We start from the raw sequence: 11367 nt of genomic DNA on the forward strand, positions 1-11367 counted from the left end.
GCAGCAGAATTACAGACCTTTAAAAACACTGCTGAATAAATGTTTATCTTTCTCTTTGTGTGTGTGCGTGTGTGTGTGTGTGTGTGTGTGTGTGTTCCACTCTCTCCACCCTGTGTGTCTGCTGCATGCTTGAGCATGTGCCATTGGACTCGGACATGTTGGAGTGGGCGGAGCTCTAAAAAGGTGTGTGGTTACTAGTGTGTCTGCTGGACACATGCCCATGTTTGGATACACACTGCATGGTAGTCCAGGAGACTCACACACACATACACGCAAACGCACACGCACACACACACACACGCACACGCACACGCACACACACACAGGTGTAATATGTCACCTTTGACCAGTGACAGGTGAGCTGTTTGGGGTCAGTGCAGTTATAAAAGGTGACTGGTTCCTGTGATAAGCCCTGCAGGATCTTTTTCTCCTGCAGGGCTTATCATCAAAGTTCTATGAAATAAATGTCTATAAAATGTGAATATTAGATCATCCTGGGAGAGAAGACCAAATGTTCAGGTGTTCAGGTGTTCAGGTGTTCAGGTGTTCAGGTGTCATCAGTGTTTAGAGGGTTAGGGTCTGAAGTGGGCTCCATACAGATTTCTGTTCAAAGAGATTCATTAAAGCTCAATCATGTTTGATGTTTGGAGCCGGGGTGATAATACGGGGGGTCATTTACACATGGATGTTTTCCTTTAGAGAGCACATTCCTGCTCCTCCTCTTCCTCATGTTCCTCCTCCTCCTCCTCTCCTCCTCCTCTTCTCCTCTTCTTCCTCCTCCACCTCCTCCTCCTCCTCTCCTTCACACAGTATGGTGGTTAAGAGACAAACAGTGTCACTGTGATGGGAGCAGAGCTTACAATGAACTGTTACTCATGTCATGTTCATGACACTCTGAAAGAAAAGTTTGTGACTGCAGGTTAGCAGGGAATTGGGGAGGGGGGGCAATCGTGTCCCTCAGCATGGTGCCTGGGCCTAGTGTGAGTCCTGAGATTAGTTTGAAATGGTCTGTGAGGCTGAGACAGAGAGGAGCTGTCAGGTTCTCTCAGACCGCCCAGAGCGATGAATCAAGGTGAGATGTCAAACACAGTCGCAGAGAGAAAATACAAATTACAAACAGAGAGAGAGAGAATCAAACAATACTGAATACGCAGGTGTGTGTGTGTGTGTGTGTGTGTCTATTTATCAGATCAGAGTCAGTGTGTACAGTAATAACACAGGAAAGAACCTAAGAGGCCGAGTGTCCTCGACTACACACACAAGTCTTTCAAGTAACAATATTTTCACTTTATCATCAATCTCACTCTGATGAATGAAACACACTCTCACATCCTGATCCACTTTTCTAATGTTAACACTCTCAAGTGTTTCTCTGAAGAGCAGACGGCAACCCGCAGGCTGAAATATGAAGCTAACACTGGAACACCAGAACATGCAGTTCCTCCAGTGTCCACTAGAGTCTGTCTCCTGCTGTGAGTCAGTCCTCATAGAGCCCCATGTTAAAATGTCCAACTTTACAGCTGCAGTTCCTCCAGTGTCCACTAGAGTCTGTCTCCTGCAGTGAGTCAGTCCCCATAGAGCTCCATGTTAAAGTGTCCAACTTTACAGCTGTAGTTCCTCCAGTGTCCACTAGAGTCTGTCTCCTGCAGTGAGTCAGTCCCCATAGAGCCCCATGTTAAAATAAACATGTTTACATCCTGGTATAAATCCAGTTTGGGTCTCTAGAGCTCATTTCTCTCTTTAGCTGTTCGGGTTGAATGTTTATACAACTCACCTGTTTACATTAGATTAAGGCTTAATGGGATGTAGAATTAGGGGGCGTGGCCTCTTTGAGTGACAGGTGGGAGCTGCTAGCAGTCTGTTAGGTGTCACCTCAGCTAATTCAGTCCCTGACCTTTGACCCCTGGGCCGTGTGTGTGCTGTTGGAGTCTTTTGGAGATTTGTTCCTGTAAATATCAGACTAATAATCTGTCTCTCTCTGTGAGCTTTATTGGACTAACAGACCGTCCAACAAGTCTGAGCTCCACAACCAGTCACATTAGAACTTTATTTATTTTAGGGTGAGAAGAAGGGGATGTTAAACCCAGCAGTGTGTGACATCATGTTACATTACATACAGAGAGACACAGCCGGCCTTTCTGTCTGTGTATCCATCTGTGAACTGATTTGTTGCTCTGCATCTCTGTATCAGGCCTGTGAGTCGTGTTGTTGTGTTGCTGCCGACTTCCCGCCTGTTTCCTGCGTGTTCGGCCTCCATGACAGGACGTCCCAGCTTCCTCTCGCTGTGTGTTTGTGCTGATAAAGGCTGAGTGCGTTTCTATTTCTGTCCCTCAGTCTCTCTCTCTCTGTCTCCATGTGATTCCTGCACATACAGAGCTCACATCCATCTTCATTCAGGGTATTAGAGACGGACAGAGGACTGCGGGTTGGGGGGGGATGGGGGGATCAGTCAGATGTATGGACTGCAGACAGATGGAGGAGGTGGGGTGGGGGGGGGGGGGGTTGTGAAGGATGGTTTAAAGATGGCTGATATGAAGCATTCTTCAGTCAGAAGATCCGTCCTCCTGATGCAACAGCAGACGGATGGTTTGGCCTCGGATGGAGTGAGTGTGCTGGAGCTGGGGGGGGGAGGCAGCGCAGGGCGTGGGGGCGGCGCGGACTCTGTCCTGATTGATGTTTTGTTTCTAGGCCACGGCCTTCATCGAACACCCAACAACTCTACATGCAGAGTTTCAGAAGGGTTTGAGGAGTACCTCTTATTAATGAAGCCTGAACGAGCTTCACAGATCGCTCAGTTCCTCTTTTTAACGCCAACATGTCGCTATCGTCTCCCTTTAATGCCCCCTGAGAGCGAACGCTAAAAACTCACTCCTCAGAGTTCACCCTGATTCCTCACACGCTCCAGAAAAATGCCTCCTCACCCTGCTGTGGCCCCATTGGCTGTCAGCGGGACCATTCATTGTGGGAGAAGCCAATGAGCAATAGGAGTTCAGCCAATCAGAGGACAGCGGCTGGCGATAGTGAGGGAGATGCTGGGAATAGCTGGACAGTGTTTGTGGGCTCCTGTCTGTCTGACAGAAAGCAGAACGCCAAAGACACGAGAAAGAAAAGCAATTAGGCAATAAGAGCACGTCGTCCTCTAAGGATCCCACATCAGTCTCAGAGGGGCGATAAGGGACAACCGCCGCCACCGAGCACGAGGCTTAGATGAAATGTGATCAGAGAAAGAGAGGAGGGGGAGAGAGGGATGAGTTCAGAGAGGGGACCAGGGGAGAAAGTCAGAGACGATGATGATGATGATGAGTAAGAGGTTACAGGGCGACCACCTGATGGAGATTGATTTTCTGCATTTCAGTTTGTCTCTCTTTTAAGTTTCAAAACCACCTGAATGTATTTAAGTCCGTGATCTCTTAACAACTATTGATTTTGTGGCTGTGGCTCAGCGGTACAGTGGCTCAGCGGTAAAGTGGCTCGTCACTTAACTGAAAGGTCAGGGGTTCTATCCCCAGCTCCTGCAGCAACATGTCCTATGTCAGTTTGAGAACCAGGTACCCTAACCCTCACTCTCCAAACCTTCACCTTCACAGGACCCTGAGGTTACGTCCTAGCTGATGTTCCTGAACTTAATGTGTGTGAGCCAGGCAGAAACAAACTAACGTGCAGATGAAGCAGAAGTTTAGTTTGTGACTGTGTTGGTTTTCATTTAGTCTGTGATCGGAAACAAATCCACCTGGATCCCTCTCAATCTGTGATGCAGGAACGTTTGTGTGACGTGTCTCTGAATGAATGATGAGCCCAATGAGATAAACCAAAACCACACAGACCCCTTGATTTGAAGTCAGATTCTTTCTAAAAACATTGACAGCCAGCACATTTCTAACATCTCTGAGCGCTGACTCAGACTCTAACCCGGCAGCTCGGCTCTAAACCCTGCAGACGGTCAGTCTTTGGTCTGTGCATTCTTCCCCTCCTGATATCAATGAAATGAATAGAGTGCATCTCAGAGGTTTCATGTTGGCTCCATGTTGGCTCCATGTTGGTTTCATGTTGGCTCCATGCTGGCTCCATGCTGGTTTCATGTTGACTACATGCTGGCTCCATGCTGGTTTCATGTTGACTCCATGCTGGTTTCATGTTGGCTCCGTGCTGGTTTCGTGCTGGCTGCATGCTGGCTCCATGTTGGCTCCATGTTGGCTCCAAGCTGGCTCCATGCTGGTTTCATGTTGACTCCATGTTGGCTCCATGCTGGCTCCATGCTGGTTTCTTGTTGGCTCCATGCTGGTTTCATGTTGACTCCATGTTGGCTCCATGCTGGCTCCATGTTGGCTCCATGTTGGCTCCATGCTGGCTCCATGTTGGCTCCATGTTGGCTCCATGCTGGTTTCATGTTGACTCCATGTTGGCTCCATGCTGGCTCCATGTTGGCTCCATGCTGGTTTCATGTTGACTCCATGTTGGCTCCATGCTGGCTCCATGTTGGCTCCATGTTGGCTCCATGCTGGCTCCATGTTGGCTCCATGTTGGCTCCATGTTGGCTTCATGTTTACATTTATGAAAAGTAAGAGTAAAACATCAACTGACTGTCATGGTATTGATATGACAATTTTTAAAAAGACCATAGACTGCATAATTACTCCATTCACCTACATATGTAATTTGTCACTTAAAACTGATATTTTTCCTGAAAAACTGAAAATGGCAAAAGTAGTCCCACTCTTTAAAAATGGTGACAAACATTGTTTTAATAATTACAGACCGGTATCATTGCTGCCTCAGTTTTCTAAAGTGCTGGAAAAGTGTTTTGCTCGAAAAATTAGATGATTTTATAGAAAGAAATAATCTAATAAGTGAGAAACAGTATGGATTTAGAACAAATAGAAATACTTCTTTAGCATTAATAGAATTCACAGAAAAATCACAGCAGCCATAGAAAACAAGAATTACACGGTCAGCGTATTTATTGATTAAAAAAATGCTTTTGACACCGTAGACCATGATTTCTTATTATCCAAATTACTAAATTATGGAAATAGGGGAATTGCACATGAATGGTTAAAAAGTTATTTGGAAAATAGAAAGCAGTTTGTACAGTTTGCTGGTTTTGACTAGGAGTCTAAAAAAGTTATGTGTGGGGTCCCACAAGGATCAGTTTTGGGCCCAAAATTGTTTAATCTGTATATTAATGACATTTGTCAAAATTCTATCATTTTGCAATTTCTTTTGTTTGCTGATGACACAAGTATTGTATATACGTAGTATATACGATTTGAAGTCTGTTACAGAGACTATAGTGTGTGAAATGGATAAACTGAAATTGTGGTTTGATGAAAATAAATTATCGTTGAACTGGAATAAAACTAAATTTATGATTTTTGGAAATAGAAAAAAGGAGGAACACATCAGCATGTCTGTAAACAGTGTTCTCATTGAAAGAGTTTCTGAAGCAAAATTTTTGGGAGTCATAATTGATGAAAAACTGACGGGGAAACCTCACATAGAATATGTAAAGAGAAAATTGTGTGTGAAAAATGTATTGGTGTTTTGTACAGAGCAAAGGACAGTTTGAATTCAGCTTCTCTCCATATGTTGTACTGTTCACTTATTCTTCCATATTTCACTTATTGCAATGAGGTATGGGGCAGCATGTATGTGACCAACACTAAACCTTTGTTTGTTTTACAGAAAATAGCGATCAGACTTATAAACAAAGTGAACGTTAGAGAACATACTAACAGACTGTTTATTAGCTCACGTGTGTTGAAATTTCAGGATCTAGTTCACTTGAAAACATTGTTAGTCATGTTTAAAGCTAGAAATAGATCATTACCTGAAAATGTACAGAAGTTTTTTGTATTTACATCTAATGAGGAGGATCATAGACGGAGATTTAATTTTAAAAGTCCATTTGCACGCACTACATTAAAACAAATGTGTATCTCAGTAAATGGAGTTAAATTATGGAATTCTCTCGATAATCATTTAAAATGCTGCTCAAGTATTATTAAATTTAAAATAATGTATAAAGAAAAGGTTCTGGGAAATTATGAATGTACTGAGTTAATCTAACTGATTGTATTTGATTGTTTCTATATTTTTGATCTATTTTTTGTTTTGTGAAAGAAAGAGAAAACAACAGGTTAGCCATCTTATTCTGTTAAACAGTATCTTGTGTTATTAGGAAAGGGGGCAGGTATTATAAGTTTTCTTCTTCCTGCTCCTGTTTGCTCATGAACAGTGTTTCAGCATTATGAGAAAATATTTTTTGTTGTGTATTATGGTGTTGAAACCATACACTGAATTGAGCAAATAAATCAAATATGAAATGAAATGAAATGTTGGCTCCATGCTGGTTTCATGTTGGCTCCATGTTGGCTCCATGTTGACTCCATGTTGGCTCCATGCTGGCTCCATGTTGGCTCCATGTTGGCTCCATGCTGGCTCCATGTTGGCTTCACGTTGGCTCCATGCTGGTTTCATGTTGGCTCCATGTTGGCTCCATGTTGACTCCATGTTGGCTTTATGCTGGCTCCAAGTTGGCTCCATGTTGACTCCATGTTGGCTTTATGCTGGCTCCATGTTGGCTCCATGTTGGCTCCATGCTGGTTTCATGTTGGCTCCATATTGGCTCCATGCTGGCTCCAAGTTGGCTCCATGCTGGTTTCATGTTGGCTCCATGCTGGCTCCATGTTGATAAGGCAATGTAAGGAGTAGAAAGTAGAGATATTTGGGGTAAACGATTTCATCCAAACCCAATGATGGCGTTCTGGTGTCTGAATACGGAAGGTTTTGAAAAGAAGTCCTATGGTGAAGAATTTTGGAAACGTCAGCATCTCCGAAAGGAAAGAAAAGGATTGTGGGTGCTGAAGGAGAGATAATGTGCAGGCAGTGGAGAAAGAGTCCTCATGCAGCTCTCTTTATGATGTCTGTAATGATTATTTAGTGCAGTCCATCTGAGTCAGTGACCTGCAGGCCAAGCAAGAGCTGATTGTGTGTGTGGGGTGTGTGTGTGTGTGTGTGTGCGTGCGTGTGTGTGTGTGTGTGTGTGTGTGTGTGTGTGTGTGTGTGTGTTAAAAATACCAGTAGACGTTTGGAGCCTGGCTGCTGGCTGTCACGCCGCCCTGACACCAACTCGAGGTGATGCTCTGAGAACCACAGCGATGCCCACTAAGGAGGGCTGTACCTGGCACACATCACTCCACACCACACACACACATGCACATAAACACACACACACACACACATTGACATAAACACACACACACATGCACAAATACGCTCATAAACACACATTTTCTTCCATTCTTCATTATCTTCTCCGTTCTCCATTCTCAGTCCGTCACCCTCTCCTCTCGTGTTCCTCTCGGTCTCTACAAACTCTAAAACATTCCTTCTCTCAGACGAATGTTTCCATACAGACAGAAACCTGGACCAGAATCAGACTCATGTTGAACATACAGAAACCTGGATCAGTACCAGACTCATGTAGAACAGACAGAAACCTGGACCAGAACAGACTCATGTAGAACAGGTAGAAACCTGGAGCAGAACCAGACTCATGATGAACAGACAGAAACCTGGATCAGAACCAGACTCATGATGAACAGGCAGAAACCTGGATCAGAACTAGACTCATGTAGAACAGGCAGAAACCTGGAGCAGAACCAGACTCATGATAAACAGACAGAAACCTGGATCAGAACCAGACTCATGTAGAACAGGCAGAAACCTGGATCAGAACTAGACTCATGTAGAACAGGCAGAAACCTGGAGCAGAACTAGACTCATGTAGAACAGGCAGAAACCTGGAGCAGAACCAGACTCAATCTCAACAATCTCAGCAGATCTGTTCAACATGAGTGTGGTTCTGATCCAGACTGATTGAGTTGTATGACAGAGATCACAGAATGCCCTGACTCTAGAAAACCTCTCAGGATTATATTCCTCTCTGAAAATTTGTCCGTGACTTTGAAATCACTTTAAAAGTTGTTTGCTGAACGGCCAACTTTAGTAATAGTTATCGACCTTCTCAGCGTCAATGTGTCTCTGACTCTTTGTCCTCTCAACCTCATCACCCCCCATCATATACCCCATCCCACAACACCCCCCCCCATCCATCTATCTGCTCCTTTGACTAGGAGGAATCCTTAAAACCTACCCCGTCCTCTTTTATTACTCCTCTGTGTTCATAGATCTCCCCCTCCTCTCATCAGCTCCTGTCCTCACCCATTCCACACATCCCTCCCCCCCGTGTGTAAACTTACCTCTCCCCCATCTTAAGGTGATTGAGAGAGAGAGAGAGAGAGAGAGCGAGAGATTGGAAGGGAGAGGGGGTGGTTAAGCCTCGACTTGACCCCTGCTTTCTGGGCTCTGAGGAGTCCCATTTCCACCCAGATTGTACACACACACACACACACACACACACACACACACACACACACACACATCCATGTAATCATGTGACTTTGGCGCCTGTTAACATCCATCAGTCTTAAACTCTCTGCAATGATATGTGTTTAATGGTGTGTGCAGCGTGTTCGTAATTCTAAAACACAACATAAGTGGACTAAAGCAACATCTCACCAGAGATTTATCAGATCGATATCAGTTTGTACATGTTAACGATAAGTCCTCTATGCACACCAAAGTTAGCCATGGAGTGCCACAAGGTTCAGGGCTTGGAACGATTCTCTTTACATTATATATGCTTCCTTTGGGTAATATTATGAGGAAACACTCCATAAATTTTAAGGTTCAGTTATCAGGCCTGCTCATGGTACCTACTGTCTCTAAATGTACTATGGGAGGTAGAGCCTTCAGTTATCAGACCTGCCTGTGGTACCTACAGTCTCTAAATATACTATGGGAGGTAGAGCCTTCAGTTATCAGGTCTGCTCGTGGTACCTACAGTCTCTAAATGTATTATGGGAGGTAGAGCCTTCAGTTATCAGGCCTGCTCGTGGTACATACGGTCTCTAAATGTACTATGGGAGGTAGAGCCTTCAGTTATCAGGCCTGCTCGTGGTACCTACGGCCTCTAAATGTACTATGGGAGGTAGAGCCTTCAGTTATCAGGCCTGCTCGTGGTGCCTACAGTCTCTAAATGTACTATGGGAGGTAGAGCCTTCAGTTATCAGGCCTGCTCGTGGTACAGTCTCTAAATGTACTTGGGGAGGTAGAGCCTTCAGTTATCAGGCCTGCTCGTGGTAGCTACGTTCTCTAAATGTACTATGGGAGGTAGAGCCTTCAGTTATCAGACCTGCTCATGCTACAGTCTCTAAATGTACTATGGGAGGTAGAGCCTTCAGTTATCAGGCCTGCTCGTGGTACCTACAGTCTCTCAATGTACTATGAAAGGTAGAGCCTTCAGTTATCAGACCTGCTCGTGGTACCTACAGTCTCTAAATGTACTTTGGGTTGTAGAGCCTTCAGTTATCAGACCTGCTCGTGGTAACTACAGTCTCTCACTGTACTATGAAAGGTAGAGCCTTCAGTTATCAGACCTGCTCGTGGTACAGTCTCTCAATGTACTATGGGAGGTAGAGCCTTCAGTTATCAGACCTGCTCGTGGTACAGTCTCTAAATGTACTATGGGAGGTAGAGCCTTCAGTTATCAGGCCTGCTCGTGGTACCTACGGTCTCTAAATGTACTATGGGAGGTAGAGCCTTCAGTTATCAGGCCTGCTCGTGGTACCTACGGCCTCTAAATGTACTATGAGAGGTAGAGCCTTCAGTTATCAGGCCTGCTCGTGGTACAGTCTCTAAATGTACTATGGGAGGTAGAGCCTTCAGTTATCACACCTGCTCATGGTACCTACGGTCTCTAAATGTACTATGGGAGGTAGAGCCTTCAGTTATCAGGCCTGCTCGTGGTACCTACAGCCTCTAAATGTACTATGGGAGGTAGAGCCTTCAGTTATCAGGCCTGCTTGTGGTACAGTCTCTAAATGTACTATGGGAGGTAGAGCATTCAGTTATCAGGCCTGCTCGTGGTACCGTCTCTAAATGTACTATGGGAGGTAGAGCCTTCAGTTATCAGACCTTCTCGTGGTACAGTCTCTAAATGTACTATGGGAGGTAGAGCATTCAGTTATCAGGCCTGCTCGTGGTACAGTCTCTAAATGTACTATGGGAGGTAGAGCCTTCAGTTATCAGGCCTGTTCGTGGTTCCTACAGTCTATAAATGTACTATGGGAGGTAGAGTCTTTAGTTATCAGGCCTGCTCGTGGTGCCTACAGTCTCTAAATGTACTATGGGAGGTAGAGCCTTCAGTTATCAGACCTGCTCGTGGTAACTACAGTCTCTCAATGTACTATGAAAGGTAGAGCCTTCAGTTATCAGACCTGCTCGTGGTACAGTCTCTAAATGTACTATGGGAGGTAGAGCCTTCAGTTATCAGACCTGCTCGGGCTACAGTCTCTAAATGTACTATGGGAGGTAGAGCCTTCAGTTATCAGGCCTGCTCGTGGTACCTACGGTCTCTAAATGTACTATGGGAGGTAGAGCCTTCAGTTATCAGGCCTGCTTGTGGTACAGTCTCTAAATGTACTATGGGAGGTAGAGTCTTTAGTTATCAGGCCTGCTCGTGGTACCTACAGTCTCTAAATGTACTATGGGAGGTAGAGCCTTCAGTTATCAGACTTGCTCGTGGTAACTACAGTCTCTCAATGTACTATGAAAGGTAGAGCCTTCAGTTATCAGGCCTGCTCGTGGTACAGTCTGTAATTATACTATGGAAGGTAGAGCCTTCAGTTATCAGACCTGCTCGTGGTACCTACAGTCTCTAAATGTACTTTGGGTCCTAGAGCCTTCAGTTATCAGACCTGCTCGTGGTAATTACAGTCTCTCAATGTACTATGAAAGGTAGAGCCTTCAGTTATCAGACCTGCTCGTGGTACAGTCTCTCAATGTACTATGGGAGGTACAGCCTTCAGTTATCAGACCTGCTTGTGCTACAGTCTCTAAATGTACTATGGGAGGTAGAGCCTTCAGTTATCAGGCCTGCTCGTGGTACCTACGGTCTCTAAATGTACTATGGGAGGTAGAGCCTTCAGTTATCACACCTGCTCGTGGTACCTACGGTCTCTAAATGTACTATGAGAGGTAGAGCCTTCAGTTATCAGGCCTGCTCGTGGTACCTACGGCCTCTAAATGTACTATGAAAGGTAGAGCCTTCAGTTATCAGACCTGCTCATGGTACAGTCTCTAAATGTACTATGGGAGGTAGAGCCTTCAGTTATCAGACCTGCTCGTGCTACAGTCTCTAAATGTACTATGGGAGGTAGAGCTTTCAGTGATCAGACCTGCTCGTGGTAACTACAGTCTCTAAATGTACTATGGGAGGTAGAGCCTTCAGTTATCACACCTGCT

The sequence above is a fragment of the Labrus mixtus genome, chromosome 15, assembly GCF_963584025.1.
Source record: "Labrus mixtus chromosome 15, fLabMix1.1, whole genome shotgun sequence".
Taxonomy (NCBI): Eukaryota; Metazoa; Chordata; class Actinopteri; order Labriformes; family Labridae; genus Labrus; species Labrus mixtus.